This window comes from Dipteris shenzhenensis, chromosome 12 (genome assembly GCF_047967505.1).
Source record: "Dipteris shenzhenensis isolate YYH24624 ecotype China chromosome 12, Dip_SZ_1.0, whole genome shotgun sequence".
In the NCBI taxonomy this organism is placed as follows: domain Eukaryota; kingdom Viridiplantae; phylum Streptophyta; class Polypodiopsida; order Gleicheniales; family Dipteridaceae; genus Dipteris; species Dipteris shenzhenensis.
The window spans coordinates 23,440,721-23,458,043 of NC_141607.1; positions in this window are offsets into that span (position 1 = coordinate 23,440,721).

Sequence of the window (17,323 nt, forward strand, 5' to 3'; positions counted from 1 at the left end):
TTATCATCTGTATGAACCTTGACAAGCTCTATGCGCTTGTCCTCAAGTACCTCCCTGATGAAATGGTACCTGACCTCAATGTGTTTGGTCTTTGCATGAAAGACCGGATTCTGTGCTAGCTGAATAGCACTCATGGAATCACTATGCAATGTCGGTACACCTGTATGAATCCCCAAATCTCCCACTAGCCGATCAAGCCATATAGCCTCCTTGCAACCCTCTGTGGCTGCAACATACTCAGCCTCTGTGGTAGACAAAGCAACGCACTTCTGTGCGCGAGACATCCACGACATTGCACCACCTGCAAAGGTGAACACATAACCAGAAGTGGATCTCCTACTATCCACATGCCCTGCATAGTCTGAATCTGTGTACCCAAGTACACACATGTCTCCTCTACCAAAGCAGATGCACATCTCCTTGGTACCCTTCATGTACCTCATGATGCACTTAACTGCCTCCCAATGCCTCTTTCCTGGATTAGCCATATACTGGCTAACAACTCCCACTGCAAATGCAATGTCTGGTCTAGTAGCTATCATAGCATACATAAGACTCCCAACTGCTGATGCATAAGGAACCTTGGCCATCATGGCCCTCTCCTCATCTGATTTGGGACTATCTGTATGACTCAGTTTCACATATGGAGGCAATGGAGTACTCACTGCCTTCCCCCCCTCCATATTGAAACGCTGCAATACTTTTGTAACATACTCTTTTTGTGAAAGCCAAAGGAGTTTCCTACTCCGATCACGCGTGATGCGCATACCAAGAATATGACCTGCAAATCCCAAATCCTTCATATCAAAGGCCTCATGCAACTTGGCCTTTAATGAATCGAGCTCATAAGTATTCTTGCTAGCCAATAGCATATCATCCACATATAGTGCCAAGATTATCAAGCTATTATCCTTAGCCCTTTTAGTGTAGAGGCAGTGATCAATTTCACTCCTTCTAAAACCCTGGGACCGAATGAAAGCATCAAACTTCTGATACCATTCTCTAGGCGCTTGCTTAAGACCATAGAGACTCTTCTTCAGCTTGCAAACTAAATGCTCTTTGCCCTTTTCTTCAAAGCCTTCCGGCTGCACCATGTAAATTTCCTCATGCAAATCCCCATGCAAGAAAGCTGTCTTGACATCCATCTACATAAGCTCCATATCCTCTACTGCCACTAGTCCAAGCATGCATCTAAGTGTGGTCATCTTCACAACCGGAGAGAATATCTCATCAAAGTCCACACCCTTCTCTTGCTTGAACCCTTTAGCAACCAAACGCGGGCCTTGTACCTAGGCACATCATCACCTGTGACCTTCATTTTGTAGACCCATTTACATGGCAATGCTTTCTTTCCATGTGGCAAAGAAACCAACTCCCAAGTCTTATTCTTCATAAGTGAACTCATCTCTGATTGCATAGCATACTCCCACTTGCATTGATCCTCACGCATCATAGCCTCTCTATAGCAAGAAGGCTCCCCGCAATCAGTAAGCATCACATAGTCTACCCCTAGAATAAACTTATCAGGTGGTCTAGACACTCTAGAAGATCTTCTCAAGGGCATTTCAGCTTGCTGTCCCACCTGCATATCAGCCACATTTGGCTCATCATTTCCACTAATAGATGATCCATCATCTACCCTTGATTCTATACCTGTGGGAGTACTTGGTGGTACCATTTCTTGCACATTTGGTGCATGGACAGCTTGCTGTCTATCAACATATGTAGATGGATTCACATCCTGGAAAGTGATTCTCCTCATTTTCACATCTCTCATGGGTGCCTTATGCATCTTCTTCTCATTAAAGACCACATCATGGCTGCGTATGATCTTCTTTGCTTCTAAATCCCAGAGACGATAGCCCATCTCTCCACTTTCACCATAACCGAGAAAGATGCATTTCCTAAACTTAGGATCTAGCTTTTTTCGAAGCTCTTTTGGCACATGTGCATATGCCTCACACCCAAATATACGCAAATGAGAGTAAGAGGGCTTTTTGCCACTCCATGCCTCTTCAGGAATACCACCATCCAAACTCTTACTAGGTGATCTATTGATCACATGCACTGCAGTCTTCATTGCCTCAGCCCAAAAACCACCAGAAAGACTTGCATTGGAAAGCATGCATTGCAAACTTTCTTGAATGGTATGGTTCATCTTTTCAGCAACTGGATTTTGCTCTGGAGTACGAGGGGATGTGAGCTTTCTTTTTAATCCCATGTGTATCACAGAAATGTTGAAAGTCATGAGAGAGATACTCTCCACCATTGTCAGTCCGTAGGCATTTAAGCGTTCTACCTGACTGATTCTCAACCAAGGCCAGCCATTTTTGAAATACTTGGAACACATCACTCTTCCGAGCTATAGCATAAGCCCACACTTTCCTAGTTGCATCATCAATGAATGTCACATAGTATTCAGCCCCGCCTAATGACCGTGTAGGCATGGGACCACATACGTCTGAATGCACCAAATCAAGCTTTTCAAACTCTTTCTTTCCCCTTCTTTTATGGGCTGATTTAGTCTGCTTCCCATAGAGACAATGCTCACAAAATTCAAAATCAGAGAAACTCAAATGCGGTACATAACCCAAACGGCATAAGAGTTTCATTCCATTCTGGCTCATGTGCCCCAACCTGCAATGCCACAAAGAAGTGCTTGGCTGCTCGGTTATTGCAACAACATGATCAAATACCCCTGATACATGTAAGGGATACAAAGTCCCACACTTGCAACCCTGGCCAAAAGCATAGAGCCCTTCTGAATTTTTCAACTCTAAAAGCCAAAAGTGGTGTGAAAACCAGCATCATCTAGCTGACCCACTGAAATAAGACTCTTGGTCAGCTTAGGCACATGTCTCACATGTTTCAAAACAAATGCAGACCCATTTGCAAAAGAAAACTTTATGTCACCTGCTCCCACTATGTCACATGCATAGTCATTTCCAAGATGCACACAACCTCTCTTTCCACTGTCATAAGTGGAGAACCATTCCCTATGGGGAGTAACATGGGATGAAGCACCAGAATCCAAAATCCAATCCTGGGAATATGCATCATCTAAAGTGGTAAGCAACTCTGCAGATAAACTAGACATGAAGAGAACGTCATTGTCACTATCATGCGTGACTGCATTGATCTCCTTGATCTTCACTTTTCCTTTGTCCTCCCTTGGACTCTCTTCCTTTTGATTTGCACCCCAATTTGCATTCTTTTTCTTATCCTTTTGCTCTCTTTTCAGCTTATAGCAATCCTTTTTCATATGGCCCTTCTTGCCACAATGGTAACACTCAATGTTTCGTGCCTTGGATTTGCTACGAGACTTCCCTCTTTCTTGGGACTTCCCCTTGAACTGTGATCCGCCCCTTTGCACATTTAAGGCTGCATCCTGCTTGTTGTCGTCCCTAGACTTCCGTCTAATCTCCTCGGCCAACAAGCTACCCACAACATCATCAAATTTCAGTACTCCACTAGGTGCAGAGTTACTAACAGCTGTACGGAAGGTATCCCATGAGGATGGCAATGAACATAAGAGAAATATTGCCTTAGTCTCCACATCAAAATTCATCTTCTGAGCCTGAAGCTAGCTGAAAATAATATTGAATTCATTCAAGTGAGAAGCAATGGAGACCCCTTCCTTCATCTGCAGCTCAGAGAACCTCTTCATGAGGTAAACTTTATTAGAGGCAGTTTCCTTCTCATAAGTGGCACACAGATTCTTCCACAAATCTTTCGTAGTCTGCTTATTTACTACTGTAAAATAAACTGACTCTGCAAGATGAAGTCTAATAGTAGACTTTGCTAATGCATCGAACTCATTCCAATCATCCTCAGACATATTTGCAGGCTTAGCTTCAATCCCTGCCAAGGGTTTAATCTACTTCTTTTGAATAAGCACATCCCTTATTTATTCTTTCCACAAAGAAAAGTTTGTCCCATCAAACTTTTTAATGCTGAAAAACTCCTTTTCAGACATGGAAGAGGATGCCATGATGCAAATGAAACAAAATCCCAAATGCTAGTGCCTGTAAGAGAGAATCACACCAAATACCAGGTGCACCCAAATGTGTATGCCCCAATAGAGTGAAATATCACCAAAACTCAAAGCTCAAAGCATCAAAAGATGCATTTGACTCGTGTGCATATACTATGCATCCATATGAGCAAATCTGGCCCAAAAGAAAATGCCAATAAGTGCCAAATGACTCAAGTATAAACACCGTCCACTGGCATATGCATCAATAATATCTCATCCAAGAGAGCATAGCACTATCAGTGCATCACCTGCAATGTGTCAAAGCTATCCCTCAGCATAAAATAGCATCCATGTGCAAAGCGTCCATAAAAAATAGCATCCCACAAGGAATTTGGGCCTATCAGTGCATCCAATAAGGACCGTAATGCATCTAAATGGCCTATAAATCATCCACTGCAACCCAATGCATACCACGAATGAGCGCACACTGCTCAAACACTGCAACCAGAGTGATCTGCATAAGGTATGCTCAAGAAATCATAGTCCCACGGTAATGACCGCTACTGAAAATAGAACTTCAGATGCCTCAAAACATGGGTGCCATTGCATAATCGGACTCAGCAAGAAAATCTGCAAATATCTCTCTTCTGCCAAAACTCCAAAATCCTAACTGATGAGTGAGAAATGGGAGTCAACACATCCACTGCCATGTGGCATAAATCTAAGGTTTCAAAACCTTAGAATGAAAAATGCATAATAGAGAGACGAAATTGAATACACAGAGATCTATAACTCTGAGAATCCTCCACCGAATCGCACAAGAACTGACAGGCAGGGGTTTTTGGGCATCCGGAACACAATGGGACAGACGGTTTTGGAAACTGTGGTCTCAATCACTGGGTCCAACACACGGACTGAAAAATGTTTTTGGAAACAGAGCTGTTTGTAAACTCCACCGGAGTGCGAATGATGAGCAACGTAGAAGTTTTAGGACCTCCTGAGTCCACTGGAACTGATAGATCTGCAAATGGTTGCTCCAAACTTGAGTTCCAATACCCGAGCAAAAAACGCAGAAACTGACACAGTGAGTCAGAAATCCAATGAAATGATCCCAGATTCAAGAATGAAGGTGTTTCCAAGCTCCTGAAGTGAAGTGGGTACCAAAAGCAAGCAATAGTTACCTCTACAAGTCAATACGGAGTCTCTGTTATCGAACGGAACAGGGAAAAGCTCAAAAAACGACTTTTTCTTTGAAAACACTTAACAGGCTCTCAAAACCACTTCACAAAACCAAAGTGACTTTTCCAAAGGTTCCTCCAAGGTCTCTACACACTCGGATGCAAGTAAAGTCACCCACAAAGCTTCCTACAGAGCTGCTGAGCTTCAAGCATTCACGCACGCTCAGCTAGATCACCCGGGCTCTGATACTAGTTGAGAGTGCTCTCAACGGAAGCAAGAACGGAAGAAGGAGAGAGAGAGACAGAGAGCCACAAGTTTTGGTGGGTGCAGAACCACCCTAATCTTGTTTTTCATTCATTTATATATGTGTTTGAGTATTGTACATAACCGGGGTAAAGGCACAGTGACCTTTAACCCCCACAGGAAGGGAGAGGGGGAGTCGATGGACAAAGAAGCAAGGGAGGGCAGAGTGGAGGCTCAAGGAGAGAGGGGAGCGAGTGGGGCAGAGGGGAGCGAGTGGGGCAAAGTGGAGGCTGAGCAGAGGTGCAGTGTGGCGAGCCAGCAAGGGAGGGGAGAGTCAGAAATTAAAGCCCATATTGCTTAGGCTTAAGCACGAAATGAAATGTAGACCACCTCGCTCAGAACTCTCGCCCAGACCTCTCTCACTCTCATACCAACTCCTAAATTTTATACACAAAATTACAAAAAACATGGCGTTGGTTTGAAGGCCACCTAAGCTCTGTAGCGAGAGATACAAATTTTAGAAGAGAGTAAATGTGCCTATTGAAATGCCCCCCAAAATACAATTTTTTGAGCCAACACTTAGTATGTGCCTATTGTGCCCCTATACTTATTAGTATGTGCCTCTTGTGCCCCCTATTGTGCCTATTTTTGAGATCATCATTCTCCTCCTCTATTTAGCTCCTCCAGCTATGCTATTCAATTAATTCACCTCCTCCACTCTCCCTTTTGCCTCAATTAACCTATTGCTATTCGATTAATTTGCCTCAATTAACCTATGTCCTTGCATTCTCCTCCTATGTTATCAGCTCCATCTCCTCCGCTCCTATCCCGCCGTCAGCTCCCTCCACTCTCCCTCCCCTCTCTCCCCTTTGATGCATAAAGAGGCTTTCACACGCCCTCCTCCTAGCTTCTGGAGGGCAAAAGCTTCTCCAAAAAGTTGCCCTCTTGTCTCAAAGTTTTTGAGCTTAATTTTTACGTATTGTGCCTTCTCTTTACATATCGCGAGGCTTATTTTTTGTCAAAACCACACTCCCCCCGCGCACACAAATTAATTGATGCCCCCAGATTTCATCTGGGGGTACCTATTGTGTCCCAATACATTGATAAAGAAGCTCCTTCTTCTTCTTCTAAAATTCCTAACTAGAGTAAATTTCAAAGAAGTAGAGCAAAATAATCCAAGGCTGGTCGAGCTGATGATGGAGACTAAAGATGATGGAGACAACAACAGAGGCTTAGAGGGTGATGCTAGATCCCTACTCCTCCACTCCCATCAACCCAGTGAATATCTCCTTTGACTTACCTCAGTGCCTTTTCGAGCTTGACTTCTTGCCGGACTTCTCGAGTGACGTCTGCGCTCGCTTGCCTCAGCTCCCATACCACCTCAATATAGCTTATGAATGCCGCTTTCCTACTCTTGTCTCCAACTAGTTTGGGGAACGTGAAGCGCCACCCTTGCGTTATGGAGCTCGCTCGGTTTCCCATAGTGGAAGAGAAGGACGAGGAGGACCTGTGCACCCCTCTTATGCACATGCAGCTCAGAAGCCACGGGGTGGCTTCTTTAGCCTCCCCTTGGGAACGTGTTCTATTGCTGGTTCTCCCAGTGTAGACGGGACCTTGGTGGCTAGAGACCTACACAAAGCCCACATCACATAGTCTCTCCAACGAAGAGAAACAGTTGGCAACAGTGAAGAAAGAGCCTCACACACTGGTACTAGTAGCCTCCAAGCATCCACTCAACCAAAGCAGTGAAGGAGGAACCATGTGAAACGATCAAACAAGAGACAATGGAGGTCGACCAACTGCAACTGGTGACAGAGTTCCGTCAACCAGTGGAGGCTCATCCAGCAAAGACTCAAGAGGAGATAGAGTCGATTCTAGGTCGACTTTGGGAGACAAGAGGCTACCCGCAATCGGCGAGGAAGAAACTGAAGACCTCTCGCCATCGGGTATCACAGAACCCCAGCATGATACACAACTAGATGAGGATGGAGCACAACACTCTAATGGAGAGAATCCATCAGATGGATAAGGTAAGTCAGTAAAGGCTTTCTTGGATGACAATTTGCTTCAAGACTCTCTAGTTTGGCTAAGGACCCATGCTTTAGTAGGTTTTTTGCCTGGAGTAAGGCCCCCTCTCACTTTCATTGAGTCCTGGATCGTCGGGATGAATTGGATTAGGAAAGGTATGAATGTCTTGAATGTAAGATTTCTCAAGAAAGGCTTTTTGTCTTTCTGTTTAAAAAACCAGAAATGGCTTCTAGAGCCATGCAAAATTGTCTTTGGACTATTCGAAATCAGCCCTTGCATCTTGAGTGGTGGTCCAAAGAATTTCCCCCTAATACTCCTAGGTTAACCAAGATTCCTGTTTGGGTGGAGCTCCCAGACTTACCTCTTTATTTAAGTAACCAACTTCCCTCCTTATGCAGTGGGCTGGGAGAAGTCCTTGGAGTAAAGTAAGAAAATTTTATCAATCCCAGAGGAAATCCCCATATTTGCATCAAAATGGACATAGCAGAAGAGATGCCTAGAACTCTTACCATTCTTAACAGAAATGGTAGTGTGTTTAGGGAGCAGCCCCTTTCTTATAAAAATCTCATTCTTGCTTTTTGTGTGGACTGTCCACACATGTGGTTAAGATTTGTCCTCTAAAGAGACCCAAAGCAAAGGAGCTAGAAGCCAATGCTGTCAAACAGCCCTCTCCCACTGAAAAGTGGGTACGTAAAACTCAGAACCCTCCTACTAAAAGCCAATCCACTGGTCAAAATACCAATAGAAGGAGTGAAAAAGACAACAGATAGTCATAAACAGTTAATAAAAATTTCTTTGATCCTCTCAAGGAATAAGAGGAGAGTTTGGAGAAGAGGGACATTGTCAACCAAGATGATAACATGGTCATAGAGACTGGTTAGTCCAAAGAATTTGAGGAGGATGTTAATAGGGAAGATGCAATGGAAGAAGTAGAAGCTAGTGAGGAAGACTCAGAGGATGATCTAGGAAAGGCCACTCAAAATACTATACCCTCTCAGGAAGACACTAGTCAAGGCAAGGCATTCACAGTAGTTCAGCATAAGAGAAGACAATCCAAAGCAGCTATAGTGCTAGTGAACAGCCCTAACCCCAGGGCTAAAAAGGGGCAGAAGAAGAATGTTAGATAAATCAATGACTTTCTTGACTCTCAATGTTAGAGGATTGATGGATCCTGGTAGGAGTGAAGAATTAGCTTTCTGGCTAAGAGCTAACTCACTCTCACCTCTCTTCTTAGCATTGCAAGAACTCAAGGCAAGTAGGTCTACTCTTGAAGATATTAAAAGTAATAGATAGAAGAAGGATTTGGTATTTCATTGCTGATTAGGCATCTTGTCTCACTACAAGGATTGTATTTCTCAAGTTATTACAGATGTTCATAACAGGTGGTTAATGCTGCAGTGTTGTGTGAAAGAAGTTGATGTCTTTGTCATTCCTATTTATGCTCCTAATTCAGCTTCCAAAAGGAGGGGTTTATGGGAATCTCTACAATACCCAGATGGCAGTTGCATAATAATGGGTTGAGAGTGCTCTCAACGGAAGCAAGAACCGAAGAAGGAGAGAGAGAGACAGAGAGCCACACAAGTTTTGGTGGGTGCAGAACCAATCTAATCTTCTTTTTCATTCATTTATATATGTGTTTGAGTATTGTACATAACTGGGGTTAAGGCATAGTGACCTTTAACCCCACAACCTCCCACTTAAAGGACAATGTGCCTTTAAGGGAAAACAACCAGTGAGCATACTATCCAATGCCCATCAATACACGACAATACTCAAACCGCTGACTAGGTAGACTCTTCGTCAGCATATCTGCAGGGTTATCATCTATATGAACCTTGACAAGCTCTATGCGCTTGTCCTCAAGTACCTCCCTGATGAAATGGTACCTGACCTCAATGTGTTTGGTCTTTGCATGAAAGACCAGATGCCGTGCTAGCTGAATAGCACTCATGGAATCACTATGCAATGTCGGTACACCTGTATGAATCCCCAAATCTCCCACTAGCAGATCAAGCCATATAGCCTCCTTGCAACCCTCTGTGGCTGCAACATACTCAGCCTCTGTGGTAGACAAAGCAACACACTTCTGTGCGCAAGACATCCACGACACTGCACCACCTGCAAAGGTGAACACATAACCAGAAGTGGATCTCCTACTATCCACATGCCCTGCATAGTCTGAATCTGTGTACCCAAGTACACGCATGTCTCCTTTACCAAAGCAAATGCACATCTCCTTGGTACCCTTCATGTACCTCATGATGCACTTAACTGCCTCACAATGCCTCTTTCCTGGATTAGCCATATACCGGCTAACAACTCCCACTGCAAATGCAATGTCTGGTTTCCTCATCTGATTTGGTACTATCTGTATGACTCAGTTTCACATATGGAGGCAATGGAGTACTCACTGCCTTCCCCCCCTCCATATTGAAACGCTGCAATACTTTTGTAACATACTCTTTTTGTGAAAGCCAAAGGAGTTTCCTACTCCGATCACGCGTGATGCGCATACCAAGAATATGACCTGCAAGTCCCAAATCCTTCATATCAAAGGCCTCATGCAACTTGGCCTTTAATGCATCTAGCTCATAAGTATTCTTGCTAGCCAATAGGATATCATCCACATATAGTGCCAAGATTATCAGACTATTATCCTTAGCCATTTTAGTGTAGAGGCAGTGATCAATTTCACTCCTTCTGAAACCCTGGGACCGAATGAAAGCATCAAACTTCTGATACCATTCTCTAGGCGCTTGCTTAAGACCATAGAGACTCTTCTTCAGCTTGCAAACTAAATGCTCTTTGCCCCTTTCTTCAAAGCCTTTCGGCTGAACCATGTAGATTTCCTCATGCAAATCCCCATGCAAGAAAGCTGTCTTGACATCCATCTGCATAAGCTCCATATCCTCTATTGCCACTAGTCCAAGCATGCATCTAAGTGTGGTCATCTTCACAACCAGAGAGAATATCTCATCAAAGTCCACACCCTTCTCTTGCTTGAACCCTTTAGCAACCAAACGGGCCTTGTACCTAGGCACATCATCACGTGTGACCTTCATTTTGTAGACCCATTTACATGGCAATGCTTTCTTTCCATGTGGCAAAGAAACCAAGTCCCCAGTCATCATAAGTGAACTCATCTCTGATTGCATAGCATACTCCCACTTGCGTTGATCCTCACGCATCATAGCCTCTCTATAGCAAGAAGGCTCCCCGCAATCAGTAAGCATCACATAGTCTACCCCTGGAACAAACCTATCAGGTGGTCTAGACACTCTAGATAATCTTCTCAAGGGCATTTCAGCTTGCTGTCCCATTTGCATATCAGCCACATTTGGCTCATCATTTCCACCAATAGATGATCCATCATCTACCCTTGATTGTATACCTGTGGGAGTACTTGGTTGTACCATTTCTTGCACATTTGGTGCATGGACAGCTTGCTGTCTATCAACATAGGCAGGTGGATTCACATCCTGGAAAGTGATTCTCCTCATTTCCACATCCCTCATGGGTGCTTTATGCATCTTCTTCTCATTGAAGACCACATCATGGCTGCGTATGATCTTCTTTGCTTCTGGATCCCAGAGACGATAGCCCATCTCTCCACTTTCACCATAACCTAGAAAGATGCATTTCCTAGACTTAGGATCTAGCTTCTTTCGAAGCTCTTTTGGCACATGTGCATATGCCTCACACCCAAATATATGCAAATGAGAGTAAGAGGGCTTCTTTCCACTCCATGCCTCTTCAGGAATACCACCATCCAAACTCTTACTAGGTGATCTATTGATCACATGCACTGCAGTCTTCATTGCCTCAGCCCAAAAACCACCAGAAAGACTTGCATTGGAAAGCATGCATTGCAACCTTTCTTGAATGGTACGGTTCATCTTTTCTGCAACTGGATTTTGCTCTGGAGTACGAGGGGATGTAAGCTCCCTCTTGATCCCACGAGTATCACAGAAATGCTGAAAGTCATGAGAGAGATACTCTCCACCATTGTCAGTCCGTAGGCATTTAAGCGTTCTACCTGACTGATTCTCAACTAAGGCCAGCCATTTCTGAAATACTTGGAACACATCACTCTTCTGAGCTATAGCATAAGCCCACACTTTCCTAGTTGCATCATCAATGAATGTCACATAGTATTCAGCCCCGCCTAATGACCGTGTAGGCATGGGACCACATACGTCTGAATGCACCAAATCAAGCATTTCAAACTCTTTCTTTCCCCTTCTTTTATGGGCTGATTTAGTCTGCTTCCCATAGAGACAGTGCTCACAAAATTCAAAAAATCAGAGAAACTCAAATGCGATACATAACCCAAACGGCATAAGAGTTTCATTCCATTCTGGCTCATGTGCCCCAACCTGCAATGCCACAAAGAAGTGCTTGGCTGCTCGGTTATTGCAACAACATGATCAAATACCCCTGATACATGTAAGGGATACAAAGTCCCACACTTGGCACCCCTGGCCAAAAGCATAGAGCCCTTTTGAATTTTCCAACTTTGAAAGCCAAAAGTGGTGTGAAAATCAGCATCATCTAGCTGACCCACTGAAATAAGACTCTTGGTCAACTTAGGCACATGTCTCACATGTTTCAAAACAAATGCAGACCCATTTGCAAAAGAAAACTTTATGTCACCTGCTCCCACTATGTCACATGCATAGTCATTTCCAAGATGCACACAACCTGTCTTTCCATTATCATAAGTGGAGAACCATTCCCTATGGGGAGTAACATGGAATGAAGCACCAGAATCCAAAATCCAATCCTGGGAATATGCATCATCTGAAGTGGTAAGCAACTCTGCAGATAAAGTAGACATGAAGAGAACATCATTGTCACTATCATGTGTGACTGCATTGATCTCCTCGATCTTCACTTTTCCTTTGTCCTCCCTTGGACTCTCTTCCTTTTTATTTGCACCCCAATTTGCATTCTTTTTCTTATCCTTTTGCTCTCTTTTCAGCTTGTAGCAATCCTTTTTCATATGGCCCTTCTTGCCACAGTGGTAATACTCAATGTTTCATGCCCTGGATTTGCTACGAGACTTCCCTCTTTCTTGGGACTTCCCCCTGAACTGTGATCTACCCCTTTGCACATTTAAGGCTGCATCCTGCTTGTTGCCATCCATAGACTTCCGTCTAATCTCCTCGGCCAACAAGCTACCCACAACATCATCAAATTTCAGTACTCCACCAGGTGCAAAGTTACTGACAGCTGTACGGAAGGTATCCCATGAGGATGGCAATGAACATAAGAGAAATATTGCCTTAGTCTCCGCATCAAAATTCATTTTCTAAGCCTGAAGCTGGCTGAAAATAATATTGAATTCATTCAAGTGAGAAGCAATGGAGACCCCTTCCTTCATCTGCAGCTCAGAGAACCTCTTCATGAGGTAAACTTTATTAGAGGCAGTTTCCTTCTCATAAGTGGCACACAGTTTCTTCCACAAATCTTGCGTAGTCTGCTCATTTACTACTGTGAAATAAACTGACTCTGCAAGATGAAGTCTAATAGCAGACTTTGCTAATACTCAGTAATGGTAAACAATTATTATGCCAACAGTTTGCCAATGATACCACCTTGACTCCTAGAAACACTGATCAAGATGTCAACTATGTAATGGACTACCCTTGAAGTTTTCTCTTAAGCCTTAGGTTCATGTATTAATCACTCCAAAACATGATATGCTACTCTCAGTGGTGGGAAAGATCAAGGAGTTCTTCAACAGTTAGGATGCATGAAGATACAAAAAGGTACAGTTTTCAGACTCTTGGGGATACCAATGGGGTTTTGTGTCACAAGGAAGCAGAGGTGGGACTGGGTATTGGACAGATTCTAGAAAAAGCTGGCCAAACAGAGAAGCTTCCAAGCCAATCTGGTTGGTAGGAAACTGGTCTCCTTAATCATTGTCTCTATCCTATTGTTATCTTCTTTCTATCTTATTGGTCTCCATCCAAAACTGGCTTGGACATATTTATCTGGCTATGTAGATCCTTTTTATGGGGGGGGTCTAACAAAATCTCTAAGGTTAGATGGGAATATTGCATCAAACCCAAAGAAGAAGGGGGTTTAGGGGTGATTGACATCTCCTCTCCTGCCGAAAAACTTTCTGCCACTTGGATTATCAAGGCTGCTCTCCATCCAGAGGACTGGGCCCAGCTGTTGTTGAGAAACATGAATTATATCAAACCATGCAGGGCACCTAACTGGAAAAAATATCCCTTTATTTCTACTCTTTTTAACCCTGAACCTTGTAAATCCAAGGGTAGTCCCCTATGGAAGTCTATTTGGGGAGCTTTTGAAGAGATAAAAGTGTATATCCTCTTCTCTGGCAAAGGTAACTTCATGTTAATTGATTCTATTTGGGTGTCTTCTATATTTAGATATGCCACTCTATCCGATGTTTAGTTCACAGTTGCAGCTAGGTTGTTTAAGAAAGGGCTTCAAACTTGGGGGCAGCTTTGGAATGGAGAACATATCAAATGGAAATCCTGGTTTGAAATTAGAAGAGAGTTCTCTTTAACCAATCAACATTAAAGACTGATCATGGAAAGACTAGAACTATGGCAAGGGGATGTGACTTGGAAGGGAGGGTCAGTACTGTGCATGTACAAGGAGTTTAGCTATGCTACTGCTGATATGGAGGATTTGTTTAAAACTTTTAACAGAAGGTGGAAATTGAGTGATGACAAAGCCAAATGGTACTACAAATTCCACAGAATTTGGACTAAGAATGTGTCTAAAAAAATGTCTTGTCTTGCTTGACTAATACTTCATGAATCTATTTGGTCTCATTCAAGAGGACTCAGCATTGGTAAAGGGGATGGAAAGTGTATGAGATGTTTGAACTCTATTGAGGATGTCTTCTATCTGTTTGTTGCTTGCCCTCATGCCAAAAAAGTATGGAAATTTATTCAGATGGAATGCGGTGAGCTTGTTAACTAGAAAGCTATTCTTCTAGGAGATGCTTGTAGGATAAGGCATGAGCCTTGGTTTCTCATCAGGGCCAATGCACTCTGGTTCATTTGGATATCTAGAAATAACTTCCAATTTAATCATAAAGATATTTCTACTGATGCTATGTTTGCTACATGGTGGAACATGAAAAAAAGAGAATTGACTTCTTTATTAGTGCATACAACCTTGAACATTAGAGGTTAAGTGAAGATATTTCCAGACACAAGCACTCTTGTTTTATTTCAGATGATCATGCAAAGCTACCCCCTTTTCTTCAAAGAAGATCTGCCACAACTAGGGGTCCCCTATGCCTTCCTGAGGCTCAGCTCCTCATCATCTTCATGCCTCTTCAAGCAAAGCTCTCTCTGCTTTTGCTATTGCTGGTCCCATCCACTCTACCTCTAATGGTGGGTGCCTCTCCATCAATTCCCCCTCTGTGGCTGTGGACCCATCCAAACAGCCTCAAGTTGCCTTTCCTAGAGCCAACACTCAGATCCCTAGTTCTAGCTCTTCTACTCAACTCACTCCTATCCTTGCTGATCTCACCCAGTTGCCATCTATGTCTATTGACCCTCTCTAGGGCCTTCTTGCTGCTCAGGGACATTCTACAGACACTACTATTGCCCAGGGACACTCCACAAGCACCTTTGCTGTTGCTGCCTTAGATTTCAAGGAAGAAACCTCTAGCTTTTCATTTCATCTTTGAAAAGTCACTTTGGACTTCTTTAGAAGTTTATACTTTTGTTGTTCTTTAGGATGTAAGGGCTCTTTTAGCCACAACAGACAATTTTGGCTCTATCTTTTTGATGTATCACATATCAATAAAGCAATAAAGACACATTACTTTTCTACCCAAATTTTTTTTCCTAACTAGATCAGCTCTGGCTCTCTCTACTTCTGAAATTCCTAACTCTTACTTATTAACAATGATTCTAAGCTTGAATCAATTGCATCTGATCCCTAATTTTGTGAACAAAATTCTAGGAGGTTCACGTGGGAGGCTGCTTGAGAGGTTTGGGTGGGAGAGCAAGGCGAGAGATGGTTACTTGAGAAGCCAATTGATCTAAGCTAGAAGCCAATTAAGCTAAGTTAGAAGCCAATCCTTCTTTCCTTGCCTCCTTCCCTCGTTCTCGCTACCTTCCTCCGCCTCTCGCCTACCTTCAACCTCCTCCCTCACTATGCACACTCCGCCTCACTTGCCTCTGCACATCTCCACTGCCCCCCGCCAACCCCCCCCTTCCTCAACTCGCTCAGCTAAGCTCCCCCCCTTTCCTACATCTCCCCTCAGCCCTCTCCCTCCACACACTCTCTCCCTCTCCCCCTTAGCCTCCCCCTCTCCCTCCTTGCAGCTCGACTCTCCTCTCCCTCCCCTCATATACTTGGCTCAGGGCGGCGCAACGAACCTTCTTGTATTTTTAATTCCAGCTTATGTTAATTTGCCCCATTTGCAAAAACATGAGTTGTACTTAGGTTAATTTTCCCCTGTTGCCCCTTGACTAATACTAATGTATTAATAAACCTCATCATGGGTGCCTATTGAGGGTCTTGTCCCTGGCCAAAATGGAGCATGTTGCCTCTATTTTCTCTCTTTTGGTGCACGAACGTATGTGGCAAGGTGTTGTGTGTTCAAGGCCCACCAAGCTTGATGCAATAAATGCTTTGAACTATGTAAAACCTTCGCCCATCTGCTTGGGTGGGGCGCCCCATCTTGGCTGGCCAACTTTGTCCACACAACTTTTTTGGCAGATCTAATACTCTTTTTTGATGTGGCAACATGCCTCTGTAACACAAGCTTGGTAGGTGGGGCTCACCCGGTGTGTAAAGGACCTGACTATTGAAAAGGAGATTGCTCCCCAAAAATTATAAGACCAAGGAGCATACCCTTTCTTGGGCACAAAGAGATTTGCAATCAACATATACCACTTTGCAAAGTTGTGCTTGAAATTGAATATTGGAAATGAGAGTAGATGATATGTTAGCTAATTGGAAATCATGTTGCACTCCCACTTTGTGTTTAGCACATAGCCACACATTTGTGGGGGGGAGAGTTGGCACACTTCCTCTCCAAAAATTATAAGACCAAGGAATGTACCCTTCCTTGGGTTTATAGCACATTGCATTCAACACATTGTAATTTGCATTCAAGACGTAGTAATTTGCATTCATAGCCTATGCATACCACGTAGGAATTTGCAATTAACACTAGAAGAAGTCTACACTATTGATAGACAAAAACTTCCCGAGTACAAAGAGCAGCTTGATAGCACAATTGGTATATGGAAAAAAACTAAGACACATCGAGAAAAGTTGGGTTGAGTGGTAATTGTGTACATGACAAGTTAGCCATAAGTTAGAGAATAGAGGATGACAATTCATCTTGAAAATTTCAGAATCAATAAGGTTAGAAATTTCAAAGACATAGGTGACTATTACATAAATAAGGATTGCAAGGTCATTTTATCAAAGATAAAATCTGGAGTAGGTGCTCATGCTCATGCTCATACTCATCTTCACCATAAATGAATTGTACATACAATAAAAACCCATGTTGACCGTGAGAAATGCCACACGAACAAATCTCCACAAGGTATTTGTGCCAATCTAACACATAAACTCATACTAATAATTAAGTCAATTAAAATTCTAATATGCATCATGCTACATGATAGGGCTCTACTTGAGAGATGTTCGACATTTGCAACCAGCATCATGATCTTATAGCAATCACCTATTATGTTATCAGCTAGACCACAAGATCTAATCAATCTTTTGCCTTCTAGAGAGACTGAATTGATGCAAATTCGAAAGCATCATCTGTCCTTACACAAAAACAAATTATTGTTGGAAAAAAGAATGAGTATGATTTGGAACTATAGGAGATCTCCACACTAACATTCAAATTATTTAAGTCGAATTGTTAGT